Source organism: Helicoverpa armigera, chromosome 28 (genome assembly GCF_030705265.1).
Source record: "Helicoverpa armigera isolate CAAS_96S chromosome 28, ASM3070526v1, whole genome shotgun sequence".
In the NCBI taxonomy this organism is placed as follows: domain Eukaryota; kingdom Metazoa; phylum Arthropoda; class Insecta; order Lepidoptera; family Noctuidae; genus Helicoverpa; species Helicoverpa armigera.
The window spans coordinates 2,352,849-2,367,961 of record NC_087147.1 but is presented as its reverse complement, the minus strand read 5'-3'; the positions used below and the strand labels follow the sequence as shown (position 1 = coordinate 2,367,961).

Genomic DNA, 15,113 nt, shown 5'->3' with positions numbered 1-15,113 from the left:
ATCCAACCTTTTTAGAAGAAATAAAAAAAAAGTTGCTATTTGCGCGCCATTTTTATGTTTTTAACCTGTTAATAAAAGGAGGGATTATATTAAGCTGGATTTAAGAAGCTACTATTTTTGACAATAATGACACTTTTATGGAAAATAATGGAAAACAATAGATTTTGGGTGTCATGGTATTATTCATAGTAATGATATTGTCAATGATTATCCCGTTGACCAAGAAATTACTGTGACTAACTTTTTTTTTTTTACAGTGCTGTCTTGCACTCCGAATGTACGTTTAACTTTCAGACAACTAAGTTGGTTGGTAATTACTAAATTATATTTATTTTGATTTTTAATAGTCAATCTATTTCATGGTTTTTGTTAAAAAAAAAAAAACATAAAAATATTTCAGTACTTGCTTAATATTCTTTTATACATTTTTTTTCTATGTTAAAATTCACTGTTTACGTAAATATGCAAATTCCCACGCACGCAAACACCATAGTTAACATTAACATGTAATTATTCAAGTTTTTCTATGACAGTACCGAATATAAAATTACTCAATTACAAAACATTATTGATGATATAAATTATTATCAACACATACCTATCGGTTATCGAAAGGTATGTCTGACAATTATTATCCATGTCTCAATTATTTTTACATAAATTATCTACTAGAAGACAAATTGGTCATGTATAAATTTAATAAAAGTAGTTACAAAAATTATCATGTCATCATCTGGCTAGCCTTTTCCCAACTATGTCGGGGTCGGCTTCCAGCCTCAACGGATGCAGTGGAGTACCAGAGCGCCTGCCTATCTGACCTCCACAACCCAGTTACCCGGGCAACCCAACACTCCTAAGTATGACTGGATGTCAGACTTACTGAGGACTGACTACCCGTTGCGACTGCCTAAGATGTTCAGTTACAAAAAACCATTTAAAAAAAATGATAAAATGAGACAATCATTAATTACTGAATTATTATTAAATAAAACTACTTAAAACACAGATATATATAGGTAGCTAATTAACCTAACTCAATAACCAACCCCTAAATAATAAAAAAAAAACAATAACAGCACGTGCCTGGCGCCAAAAAACTAAGAAACGCCCACAAAACAAAAGAACCATAAAATTTCGAAACAATACCACCATAGACCACCAGCGTGCCTACACAACCTTCACGCAGGTAAAAACTGTCACCAAATAGGTTACAAACAGAATTTTTATCTGTTTTTCCCGTTTTTTTTTACCTGAAAATTTCGAAGGGGTGGGGCGTGGGACGCGAGGGGCGACGGTTTGCGGCAGTCTCGGATCGACCACGCCAGCGCGCGCGTCGACATTACCACGAGACGTGTAGTGATATCGGAAGGCCTAAGTCAACAACGAAATACGGACTTACAATCGTAATTAACGTGTTTTTTTGATAAGATAGTTGTTCTAACTCCCAGTCGTGTTCTGTTCGTGTTGTGAGACGGATTTTTTTAGATTTTTTTTTGTATTATATTTGTCTTTTGTCGAGTGCATTATCAAGTTTCTGAGTCTGTGCGTTTAACAGTTGAAAGTTTGGATTTTGACGTTAATAGGTAAGTTTTTAATTAATTTTTATTACTTTTTACTTCGATATTAATGATTTTTGCCTAAAAAACAATGCAGAGGGGTTTTTAGACAGATAATTGTGGGTTTTTTTCTGCCGTGTCAGTAACCTCCTACAATTGTAGGTAACACCCTCATTAATAATTGAGATAAGATTTTATTTTAAAATACCCTCTTATGAAATATAGACATAGCGTAAAACTTAGAAAATAATCGCGACAAACAGCAAAAAATACCAACACGCCCCAATTAGTTATTTTTTATAATTTTTTTCTTATTTACGCAAACAATAGAAAGTTGTTAGTGAGTGAAAATGAATGAATATTTATAAAAAAGTGGTAAAAAGTAGCAAAAAGTGTGAAACGTCGCGTGCTAGTTTAGGCCTATCTACAATGTCAGTTGCATGATAACATGTTGATATCGAAGCGTATCAAACGATTAATATTTGTAGAATTAGGAATTACGAAAGTTATTTAATTGCATAATCTGTGTACTTAGTAAAAAAAGTTGTATAGTGCAATAAATTAATCTTTTTAGGCGATAGTGTTTAGATATCTTTTTGTTATTCGTTTAATTGTTAAACAATGCATTATTGTAAAACTTAGTTAAAAAATAAATATATATTTTTGTATTTTTCTTATTCATTTTCAATTTTTTTTATTATATAAATATACAATAATTTCACAAACTTCTTGTTAACCTTTAATTATAGGTATTAAAATCTTAAAATAACTACATATTTCTACCCAAAATTCTCGCCTTCAATTAATAACCAAACTCTTTGATACTTTAATAAAAATAAGAAAAAAAACTCAAGGAAACTGTCAATGCTACCTCGATATTATTAATGTGTATGATCGCGTGACCACTTACGATAGAAATAAACGAAAAAAAACAACAAAAGCGATCTAGCGGTGAATCAAATGGTTTTTTTTATTATTATTATTTAACATGAAAAATGTACGCGTTTAATTTAAGTCTACATGTACTAAATAATGTTATTTTTTACTGTTAATTCTCAAAAAAAAAAAATCTTCCGCCGCGTTTGTCAATTTGCGAAAATCTTTAAAACTACAGCAGGGATTTTCTTGTGGTTTTCATTTATAAATAGAGCTATTTTTAATAGATATTTATAGGTATATACAGTTTTTGTGTGAAAAACCCTATCGAGTCTGTAGTTAAAGATAAAATAAATGATAAATCAGGTCAAGTGATGACACAAAAGGTTTTCTTTATTTGTATTTTGACAAAAAAATACTTTATAGTCCAAATCGATACGATAATAGATACTAATGTTGATATAGGCATATTTTTATTAATACATTTATTTTGACTCCCGGTTTTATCCGTGGCCGTCGATAAAGTATCCCGACTGTATTTCTGCCTAGCTCCTTTATATCATAGGATGATACTTAGTACCTATATTCTATTTGAGGAACACATTTAACTTAGGATAAACAATTTTTATATGACCTTTCATTGAAAAACTCAGTTTAAAATTAAAATGCGGATAAAATTAATGTTGGTAAATTCAATAACAACAATTACCTTTAGCAGTAGGTAGTTTATTTGTTTAATAGGTACCTATGTATTTGTATAAAAAGTTCTATCAAGATTATTTACCTTTAGTTAAGTGCCTACTTCAAATAAAGTATGTAGGTATGTAGCTCAATTTTCTATGTACCTAGTACAAAGACGGCTTTTTGAAATCCGCCTAGTAGTTCCATAGGCTATCAATTGATCATCTTTGGCAGTCGTTACGGGTAGTCAGAAGCCAGCAAGTCTGACAACCAATCTTACTAGGAGTACTGGGTTGCCTGGTTAACTGGGTTGAGGAGGTCAGATAGGGCAGTCGCTCCTTGTAAAACACTGTTACTCAGCTGCATCTGGTTAGACTGGAAGCCGACCCCAACATAGTTGGGAAAAGGCTAGGCAGATGAGATGATGCTTAGTAGTTTTGTAGGCAAGCGTGTGACAGACAAATTCTTGCATTTAATATTTAGATTGGTTATGGTTATAAATAAAAATATAATTTATTTGAATTTTAAGCGCGAGGCCGCGGTTCGAATTATTTATAATGATGAACTGTAATTTCCTTAATTATACAGTGATATTGCTTATTAGTGAATATTTAAATTCAATTAATTTTAATTTTTGAAGGATTTGATGTGAATAGGTAAATAAGATTTGATTTAATAATTTAGTTTAAATGTTTATAATTTTTGATTTGATTTACTTTTGCCAAAAAATCATGATTTAGGTATTTTTACAAACTTTATTTTTTATTTATAGGTAATATACCTAGTGTGTTCTAATTATTTAGGAACTAATAGACATAATTTTAGACAAAAGGCTTTGTTCTTATTTTAGCTCACAATTCTTTAGTTCTTTAAATTGCCGTCGTTTACCTTAGGTAACATTCCTGTGTCTCACATTAAAACAGCATTTTTGAAATCAGATTTTTCTGTCGCAATGGTTTCCAAAACATTGTGAATTAATTACCTACAAATAAACCTTAGAAAACTTTATTTAATCTTACAAATACAATTTCATCTCTCATACAGTTAAACGGTATCTCACCACCAGTCATACAGACACCCACATTAAACTTAAATTAATTATTACCAACCTTCTTCCTTAATATATTTATATGAGCAATATCCGGTACGCCTCCCGCCCTCTATGGTATATTAAATCATTTTCGCGTGTGGCAACTATAGGGGTGTAACAACTGGGTAGACGCGTTAGGGTGCACCTCTATTGTTGAAAACGAATTTAATCTGTTCTTGCGTTGTAAAGAATACTGGGTAATAATAGTAGGTTTGCTGAATATTTTTTGGGTGTAGTTTCTATTTTGTGAACTTAAAAACACCATCGATTTTATTATAAGTAAGACACTTTAAAAGTAGTACGGATAGCAACAGTTTTCTAAATGGTCTGTTTTTAGACAAAAAAACATTATTTTACTGAAATGAAATCGTTTATTTTGCAAGTTGGACATTGCATCACTTTTACACGTCATTTTAAGAACGCTGAGGTCGGCATTTCCTAACTGACTGATCCCTGAGAAGAAACGCCGAAACAAACTCAAGGGTCATAGTCTCTTTTAATGTCCAAACATGTTACAAATCAAATACTATTATGCACTCAGTACCTAGATATATATTTATAATTATAAAAAACCATGAGTGCCTACCAGTGTTAAAAAAAAAATCGTCTACACGTAGCCACAAGTTTTTCTTTTAAATATGCGAGTAACAGTATTTTTTAAAGTCTAGACATTGAGGTTCAATTACCTAGCACTTAAAAACTGTTCTTAATAAAAACAAAAGAAAACTTCTTAATACTTTGTACCTAATTGTGGTCCGTGAGATGATGAAAAACTATAGGTAGGCTAAACTATAGGTATGTACCTATTTACATGGTATGAAAAACCATCCTGAATACATTGTTAAAAGAAATACAGTGGAAAACATTATTCAGTTTTGTAGGTAATTACATGAAATACGTCTTAATTATACTTAGATAAATTTCCAGTGTAATAAACGTCTTAATAAATATTTATTTCAACTCGGTAATTACTGACTACCTAATAATTTATGTCTGGAACAAAAAATGCTTAACTATACAATTATTAATCATTTTACTTTATAACAGCAACTATATACAAAAATAATATTACCAGTACCATTTTATAACGACACAGTACCATCCCCAAAAAACACCCTTACCAATTTTTTTCTTCCTAAAAATGGCAATAAAAAATATCTCAACTACCATACCATTCTACCACTTACCACTAAGTGCGTATATTATGGCAACACAGGGCTGGCACCCCTGTGGGCGTGGCTTGAGACCACGCCCCCTCGATTTATTAACATTTCGAGCAACCCCAAGTTAGTAGGGTGAAGTTCAAATATTTTTTATGAGTTTTTAGGTACAGACTGTCTTTATATTTTAGGTTATTTTACTTTAGTTTTTGAAAGAATAATGTACACTTAAGATTGTGTGTAAAAATGTACCTATCTAACTTACATTATTTTTTCGTTAGTATGAAAAAGGGTTCTTATGACCAAGGGACCCTTATGTTCTTTTTATATAGCTATAGGTATGTCACTTGCGCATACCTTCTTGCATTATAATTTGTCTATCGTATTTATAGGTACCTATCTATTCAATAGATTTTTCTGAAGGTGTCTTAGAATTTATCCCGACTTTGTAAGAAGAGTATGTAGTCCTGAAAACTATTGAGGTGTTACACGCTTATAAAACTTTAGCTTTGAGCCTTTCAGTAAACAGTAATTTACACTTACTTACCTACCTAACGGCAAAAATAATGAATATTATGTACCTAATGGGTAAAATAATGAATATGAAATGTATTGAATAAATTGATTAAACATGATATTTGAATAGAATTTCCAGCTTTCTTTTCAAGCTTTCCAAAATTTTACGACTAGAACAAGCGCTTAAAAGCCTATAAAATTAAAACTTAACGCCTTTACCAATGAAATCGGTTTCTGAGAAACTTATTTATAAATATTAATTTAACTACTTACTACTAAATAAAGTAACGGTAAATAACTGTATTTATGCTTTCAGCAATGATCAGGTTGTTCCATAGAAAATATTTTTATTTATTAACTAGCTTCTGCCAGCGGTTTCACCCGCATCCCGTGGGAACCTCTGCACGAACCCGGATAAAAAGTAGTTATAGCCTTCCTCGATAAATGGGCTATCTTACACCGAAAGAATTGTTCAAATCGGACCAGTAGTTCCTGAGATTAGCGCGTTCAAACATACGAACAAACTCTTCAGCTTTATAATATTAGTACCTTTAGATTAAATAACAAAGAGTAGTGACCAAACTAAAATATTATAAAATCTAGAAATATTTATTTGCTGGTTATGGTAGGTATACATAGTTCGAATTACCATTTTTTTATTAGAAATTTGGTGAAATAAAAAATATGGTTTGTTTTAAGTACAGTTTTGAAATTAATAACTTACCTATTTCGCAAAACATTTCAATGCAGAATACACAACACAAAACATTCTAAATTCAAAAAATCTTATAGGTAATCAATAGAGGTAAATGTTCTACTAACCTTTTTTTACAACAAATCATTCTAAATTCAAATCACTCAAACCCAGCCAGCACTTATTATTAGACAAAAAAGGTTCTAACTCATTGGCTCAACAAACCTTTTTAGTAAAACGCCTCATTATTTCTCCTTTCACTATCTGACATCGATATGCAGTTAATTAGGCAGCTCGTTAGCAAGGGTTGCATCCCCGTTTGTTAACAAACAAACAAATCATCGGCTAATTGGCTGTTTACTGCACTTTGCATCTAATCGCAGATTACCTAAACGAAGGGTTGATTTACCGTGAATTATTTTAAAGGGTGTATTTTGGATTATCTGTGGACAATAAAAGACTAAGTGCTTAGTGATAATAGGAAAGAATATCTTTGATTGTCTTTGAAGTTTCACGGAAATGGAGATTAAAACTAGCCTATGGCTTAAAACCCAAATTATAACGATTCTATGAATTGTAATAATACAAACTAAAAATATCTTATAGAATTTTATAGTAAGCAAGCCGTTTTCTCGCGTTTTATTCGTATCCCGCAGCAACTACCTACTGCCCGTACCGAGATAAAATATAGCCTATGGAAGAGCCTTCAAATAGAAACAAAAATAATTTTCCCTCTTTATTATATTAGAATAGAAAATCAATATAACATTAATGATAAAACTGCAATGTATCTAATGTCACGGTAGCCCTACACAACCTCTTCAATAAACCACAGACAAACAAAATTGAAACGTCAATTTTCCCGCGCACAAAATGGCTGACGGCTCGTTTACCGCCAATTAGCAAGCAGCTTACAAAACTAATGATAGTTACGTTATATTACAATTTAGAGGCACACGTTAATTAATATTGAATATTTGTGTAATTAAACAAACAATTTCAATGGTAATAACGTTCGTAATTTACCTAAGTACGTGAAATAATTTCGTTTTGGTAAATGTTGCCAATTATTCGGTTGAAAGGTGAAACGTTTTCGAATTATTATTTGGTGTAACGTTTTGCGTTTCCACACATTTTCAGTATATAATGATCAAGTAGGAATTTAAAATTAAATACATAGGTATCATAATAGGTAAGTAATAAGTACCTATTCAATAAAACCCTGCTTGTCTAGATTGATTAATGTTATACCTAGGTATTTATTTACTAATTTAATTAAATCCTATCTATGCTAATATCAAGCACAAAACAAAGAACTTTAATTAATTACCTACTGAGATACAAAACCATGTGGTCCCGTCGGAACTTCTTCATGAACCCGGATAAAAAGCCCATAGCCTTCTTCGATAAATGGCCTATCTAACACTGAAATATTTTTTTTAATCCGGATCCGTAGCTCCTGACATAAGTGCGTTGAAAGCAAACAAACAAACTCTTCAGCTTTATAATATTACCTTACACTTACAAAACAGTGAACCAGCTAAATAGATTTTTCAATTATTTCACTTTACTCAATGAAACTCACGTGACTCAACCCCATAAAGTAAATACCTAAACCTAATCAAAATTAACATTGGATTTTCATTTCGTAATTAGATTAGCGAAAATAAATCATCAATTCAAGTTATAATCTATATCCTGACACTTGTGATATTATCTGTACGCATTACATACCCTATCAGTAGTCTTATCGAGAATTTTCAGTAATTACAGATAAAAAAATATATACCTGTTTCAGTGATACGATTTATTTTTATTATTTGAACAAATAACACGCGTAATTCTGTAATATTGTCAGATTAAAACCTATTTTGTGGTATTTAGATTAAGAAAGTTTGTTAATTGTCTATGGTGGGATTTTTGGTGATTTCGTTTCAGTATTGCATAAGCTATGTACTTACTTTTTGGTTTTTTAAAATAGTCCTTATCTCAATATCTTAATTTATTAATTACCTACTTATTATTAACGATATATAACATGTAATACATACAATGAAATCAGCCACATACATACATAATCTATGATAAATATTTTTGTACTATCTAGGCAGATGATGGAAAAATTGAGATTTTTTTTAATAAAAATTAGGTAAAGAAAACTTTCAATACCCCACCTGTCTCTTGCTTCTTAAAGAAACATAGCAGTTTGACATATAAGACCAACACAAGTAATATCAAATCCCAATAGATCGGTAATTGAAATAGCCACAATCAAAAGGAAAAACGAACCAAATAAAAAACCAGTTGAATGGAGTAATTCAGTTAGAGATAAACTCAAGATACAATTTACTGATAGCAATCTAATCTACAGTTAAAGCTGATAAATATTTACGATATTATATAATAGTTTATTGGGTCCTATAATTATTGCGGATACCGACAAAAATGTACTTACATTCCTGGTCATAGTTTTTCCTACGGCGTGTCTTTTCATAATGCGTATTTCCACATAATAAGTACACTAGAACCCATTAAATGTAACTTTTATAACTTCAATGTATTTTCTAAGTGTATCTTAGACACCAATGACTTAGAAAAAGTGAAGGTATACATCTTGAAACTTGTACTTAGACTGAAATCGCCAATCCGCCTTTAGCAAGCATGGTGATTAATGCTCATTCCTTCTCTGTATGAGAAGAGGCCTGTGCCCTGCAGTGGGAAAATAAAAAGTCTGACGATGATGGAGAGTATAAAACTATTGAATACAATTCTCTGTAACTACAAAGTCAGAAATCATACCCATTTTTGAAAACTTCAACTTAGAAAATTGTCTACGACTGGCTAGATTTGAATTTGACAGCTGCACTGACAAGCAAGAATTTAAGCCAATCAGAAGCTTCGTAGATACGTCTTCAAACGTCGGATTGGTTGTTCAAGATAGACCGTTAGTCCTGAAATGTAAAACCCACTAGAATATCACCTGAATTGTGAAATTCTGAAAAAGATTCAATGGCAATGAAAACTAATCCGATCGGTCGTCAGTTAGGATGAAAACGGTGTCGATATAAACATAGTTTTTATCTCAGTATGTGTGATATCTGCCTTTTACCATCTAACTGCAGCTGAGTTAGTGCAGTGTTTTACATGGAGCGACTGCCATCTGACCTCTACAACCCAGTTATACGGACAACGGGGCAACTCGATGCACTTAGGTAAGACTGGTTGTCAGACTTACCGGCTTCTGACTACCCGTAATGACTTCCGAAGATGTTCAATTGACAGCCGGAATCCACTATTTTAACGTGCCTTCCGTAACGTTGCAACTTCTGATTGATCGAACCATGCAACTGTAACTAAACCACTCAAATATTGAAGTAGGTATTATAAATAGCTGTACTTAAAGAAAAAGTATGACTTTAAATGCGATAAGAACCACCAATTTATTTCAATACGATAAGACAGTCATAAAATGGCTTACGTATCTAAAATTATTGCATGCTAATAAAGTGTAATAAATATGAATAATTGTTGAGTTACTCTCTACAATTTCCGCATGATAATTTAGATTTCTTTGAATTACGATAAATTTAATGTATTTAATCTTGATATTTGTTGATATAGAGGTTATTTACACGATTAGATCTGATATGGCCTTTAAATAAAAGAGGATGGACAGAAATCTTGCAATAGAACGTGAAATGCAGTAAGTTAGGTTATACCATTTACGATAAACTTACAATATACATATTTGTTAAGTTATATTATATCAGAAAAGAATGATGCATTTTTAACTTTTAGTAATAAAATGATGCATTGATTGACGAATAGGTGCTGAAAATATATAGTTAGTAATCAAAATATAAATATGTATTATACTTATATACCAATCAGTTTTTCTCAATGAAGTTTTGTAAGAAAGAATAAAAAGATTTAGACGAATTAAAAATCTCCTCCTTTTTGAGAATTCGATTAATTAATATGTATAAATAGTAGTACAATCAGTCACGTTTATCAACAATTTTGACGTAATCGATTTTTAAACGATTGCTTCAATACTAGCAGCTGATACATTTGCTAATCTTTAATTTAAATCAATTAAAATTGTAGCAATCACCATATTGACTTGTAAGCTCAGTGAGACTATCGGCCGACTACAAGTTTGCAATATGTGAGCGGTCTTAGGGATCGTCAAGACTATCAATCAATTATAAAAAAAATATTAATAGAGTGAAGAATTAAATATGAACTCTATACATATGGTTAATTTTGATAACCAGTCTGATCTACGGATACGGTTTCCCGGATAACTGGGTCGAATAGGCAGTCGCTCCTTGTAAAACATTGGTGTAGGTACTCAGCTGCATCCGGTTATACTGGAAGCCGACCCCAACAAGGCCGAAAAGGCTGGGCAGCTACTGAGACTTGCACCTATAATTTTTGCTTCCAAAAAAGAAAACATTTTTTTTCTATCCTGTTTCGTTCTGAAACTAATCAACAAAATAACAAGGAGGTCACGTTCAGGCTGAAATCGTTTAAAAAACATGATAATTTGGACAGTATCGCGCAGATAAGCTATCATGATTGAACACCCGAGTCAAGTATTAAATTGTATTCCAATGCTTGTATGTTTCCTAAAGATAATTTTTGGAACTAGTTTTGGTATGTGACATTGCTTGAAACTATTAAAAATATATATTTTTGTACCTTTGTCTATTTTTATCAGAAATAATTCCTTAATATGTCCTTTGTATTTAATAAATATAGTCTTAACTAGCTGGTGCCCGCGACTTCGTCTGCGCAGGTTTAGTATTTCGAACAATATGTTTACAAATTGTAGCCTATGTGTTATTCTGATGTATAAGCTATATTATTGTAAAGTTTCATTAAAATCCATTCAGTAGTTTTTGCGTGAAAGAGTAACAAACATCCATACATCCATACATACAAACTTTCGCGTTTATAATATTAGTAGGATCTATGCTAAAGAATGAAAATAAAATAAAAATAATGAAGAGGAAACATTTTTTCTGTGTTCGTTTGTAACCTAAAGGGCTCCGAAACTATTGAAACGATTTGAAAAATTCTTCCACATTTGGAAAGCTACACTGTTTCCGAGAAACATAGGCATATTTTATCCCGAAATAGGTGTGTGAAGCAATTGTGAGCGAGTGAAACCGTGGAAAAACGCCTGGTATAATACCTATACCTAAGTTCTTTTAGTCATATTCGATTCAATAGATTAATATGCCTATCGTAACATATTGTATGCAATCGCATTTTCTCCTTATGCATAACAAAATACATGTATAGTACCTATGACTTTCAGTAGTTTATTTAAAATTGGAACATAATTTATATGTATAAGTAGGTATGACTTTCAGTCTTCTATTTAACAATTGGCACATAATTTTCATAAACAAATGCCATATCATTCATGAGTTTATTTCACAGATAAAATTGCTATCTTATTGTAATGGCCTCTATGACAATTCAGTTTTACAACTGTTAGGCATACAGTCCTCTTTACTTGAGAATTACTTAAAGGTATGTAGGCTCAAGGAAATTAGTACATATAAACTTAAAACGTTGGTTATCTATATTACCTATATCTACCCGTAGGTATATTCAAAGGTTGTAAATATAAGTATACCTACCTACAATTTGATATAAAAGCGGTTTCATTACGTTGGTGTTAATAATTTACTTCTTCATTTTAAACTATTTTGAATATCAGTTCAGTAGATTTAGTTAGAAGTAACTCCTTATAACCAAACAATAAAAAAACTCTATGCATACGATAGAGTAGTTTTGTAATTTTGTTTATATAGATATCAAGTATAGGTACACAATACATACAGGTTATTGTGTATTATGTATATCTTTAGGTTTTATCTCTTCTATGTACCTATTTCGGTCCGGTTCGTCACATTAACGATCGCTATGATTTACCTTATACATTTTCTAATAAGACAACAAACTTACCATTTTCCCAAACTTTTAGCAAAATAGTAATGCAATTCCAATGATAATTAACTCTCAATTACAAAAACCCACAGACGCTATCATCATCATCTCCCAAGCCTTTTCTATAGACGCCATATTGGATTCAAAACTCAAATGTACTACCATACTTATCTTAATTCAAATTCAATCACATTATGTAATCCACTAAAAGAAAAGCGATAAACAAAACAATATTTATAGCTTTTATTTACAGCACGGATATACGAACAATTTGATTTTAATTGGGTATTTTGTATCTAAATTCCGATGTTTAAATCCGGTTCGTTTTGTGATAATTTTTAGTAATTTAATGTGGATTTACGTCAATATTGGTGTCGTTGATAAGACAAAGATTAGCCAATTTGTTATCTTGGAACATTTATAGCGAGTTTTTTTGGGAATCCCATGGTTGCTCGTAGAATCGCATTGAAAATAATACTACTGGTACAAACCCTACAAATGAAACACGCCAAATGATAACTTCGATAAGGACGTAGAAATTCAGTTTGATTTCAATATTTATTCTATCAAAAAGTTATTGTCGATAGGTATTTTTTTTCCCTTAGGTAAACTGTGTGAACATTTTTGGCAGTCGTTACGGGTAATCAGAAGCTAGAAAGACTGACAGCCAGTCTTACCTAGGCGTATTGGGTTGCCCGGGTAACTGGGTTGAGGAGGTCAGATAAGCAGTCGCTCCTTGTAAAGCACTGGTACTCAGCTGCATTCATTTAGACTGGAAGCCGACTCCAACATAGCTGGGAAAAGGCAGTAGATTTTAGATACGTTTTTATTGGGTGGAATCAATCTCTAGAGACAAAAGATATTTGCCTACGTCTTTTGCTACGAATCGTAGCCCGTAGCTCGTAGCGCGTAGCTTTTAGTGTAGCAAAGCATAACTCCTAATGATAATAAAATTGTCTAGCATTAAGCAACCAATGCTATAACTATGACTAGATATAAAATACAGATTATGTGAAGTTTAATTACTGTTTATCTGTTTGTAAACTCTGCGGTGTAAACTTTGTTCTTAAAGAATTGTTTGTGGGATATTCATAGAAAGTCATCTTAAAGTAAATTTATATTTTCTGCAAAAGATAGTGAAAATAAGGAATAGTTCGAAAATTGATTTATTACAAAAACAAAATTACAATAACAAAAGTTTTTGAACCATTCGCTGAAACCCACATAGAAGATATTCGTAAAATTTTTCACATAAATGATACAGAGTATTATTTTTACTTTAAACAACCATTAATATCAAACAAAGTCACGGAACAACAGCTAGTTCAAACAGAACTGTCGATTCACCAAATAGGTTCCAACCATAGAGAACAAAACGACTAGCAGAGATGTCATAACGCAAAATCTCCTAAGAAAGTAGCGCGACAACATGCGGGTGTTCGGGGGACGAGGAACGTTACTAGCTCCGCCCTTACACGCCTTCTATGAAACCCGCTCATTATTTTCAAAATAAAATCACTAATCTTTAACAGATTGGTTTTGATTTGACAAGGAACCTAAAGTTAGTTCTAAAGACCATTTCACGAAAGAAGTCCCGGGGAAAATTGTGGAACTATATATTTTTGTGTGTATTTACTGAGCTATCGCATAGACACTAGCGCTGCGTCGGCGGGACTTCTTTTGTGAAATGGATTTTAAAAACTGATATCGCCTGTACGTTGCTTGACCTACAAGAAGGTGCCTGACCTACCTTACGTCATCTCCGCTACCTTTCCTTCCTCCGTGTCCAAACTAACACAAAAAAAAAACTTTGAAAAACATATCGTTAACAAGTTTGTACGTAACACGGTAGCTAACAATGGTTTCTGCTGAATCACTACCGACTACCAATTAGAGAAACGTGTATGTTGGCTTAGAGATACACAATAGAATGTATAATGTATGTATGTGTATGTGTATTTTTGTTTGTGCTTTGGGCTTCGTCATTCATGTTTTGGTTTGAAGGAAGTTTGTAATAACATGGCGCCAGACAAATGATTTTGCCTTCAATATTGTTTAACCGGTCTTAGTGTGGACACTAACATTGGGAAAACAGTATCACGCAGGAACTAATTACCACATATTAATAAAAAAAAGTTGCCTTTACGTTATGTACCTATGTTATGTAAGGTAAACGCGGGTGAAGTCGTCATGCCCCAATAGTCGTCAATTAATCTTAAAACTTTTATTATTATTTTCTACTGAACTTAAAATGGGCCGGTTTATATATCAACATATTCTTGATAATATATTGCACAATTGAAATAACAATACGGGGTTTTAACAGTCACGGCTTCTAAGATATGTTATTTCAAACGTGTGTGCCCTAACAAAATCGTTTTTTCGTGAAGTTCAGCTGTCAAAAGTGAAACTCAGCACGTGGTTTTGTGTTTTGATTTACATAACTCCAGTGGGGTCTGTGGTATGTTTCTTTGTTCAATTAGATAGTTAAGTTTATTTGCTAGCGATGTAATATGCAATTTGGAATACTTTTAACATAGAAGATATATTTTTTTAATGTGACATCTATTGGTACT

At 32.0% G+C, this 15,113-nt stretch overlaps 1 protein-coding gene across 2 annotated transcripts in view; it reads left to right on the top strand.

The window, feature by feature from the left end:
- The first annotated feature begins 1,298 nt into the window (after positions 1–1,298).
- Positions 1,299–15,113, top strand: part of LOC110380162 (homeobox protein OTX1) — a 61,493-nt gene continuing 47,678 nt past the window's right edge. Inside the window, exon 1 of one of the 2 annotated variants that reach the window (XM_021340052.3) lies at positions 1,299–1,583. The gene's annotated coding sequence lies outside the window, so the exon portion shown is untranslated. The remainder of the gene's footprint in view (positions 1,584–15,113) is intronic. The other variant, XM_021340053.3, reaches the window with a different exon arrangement.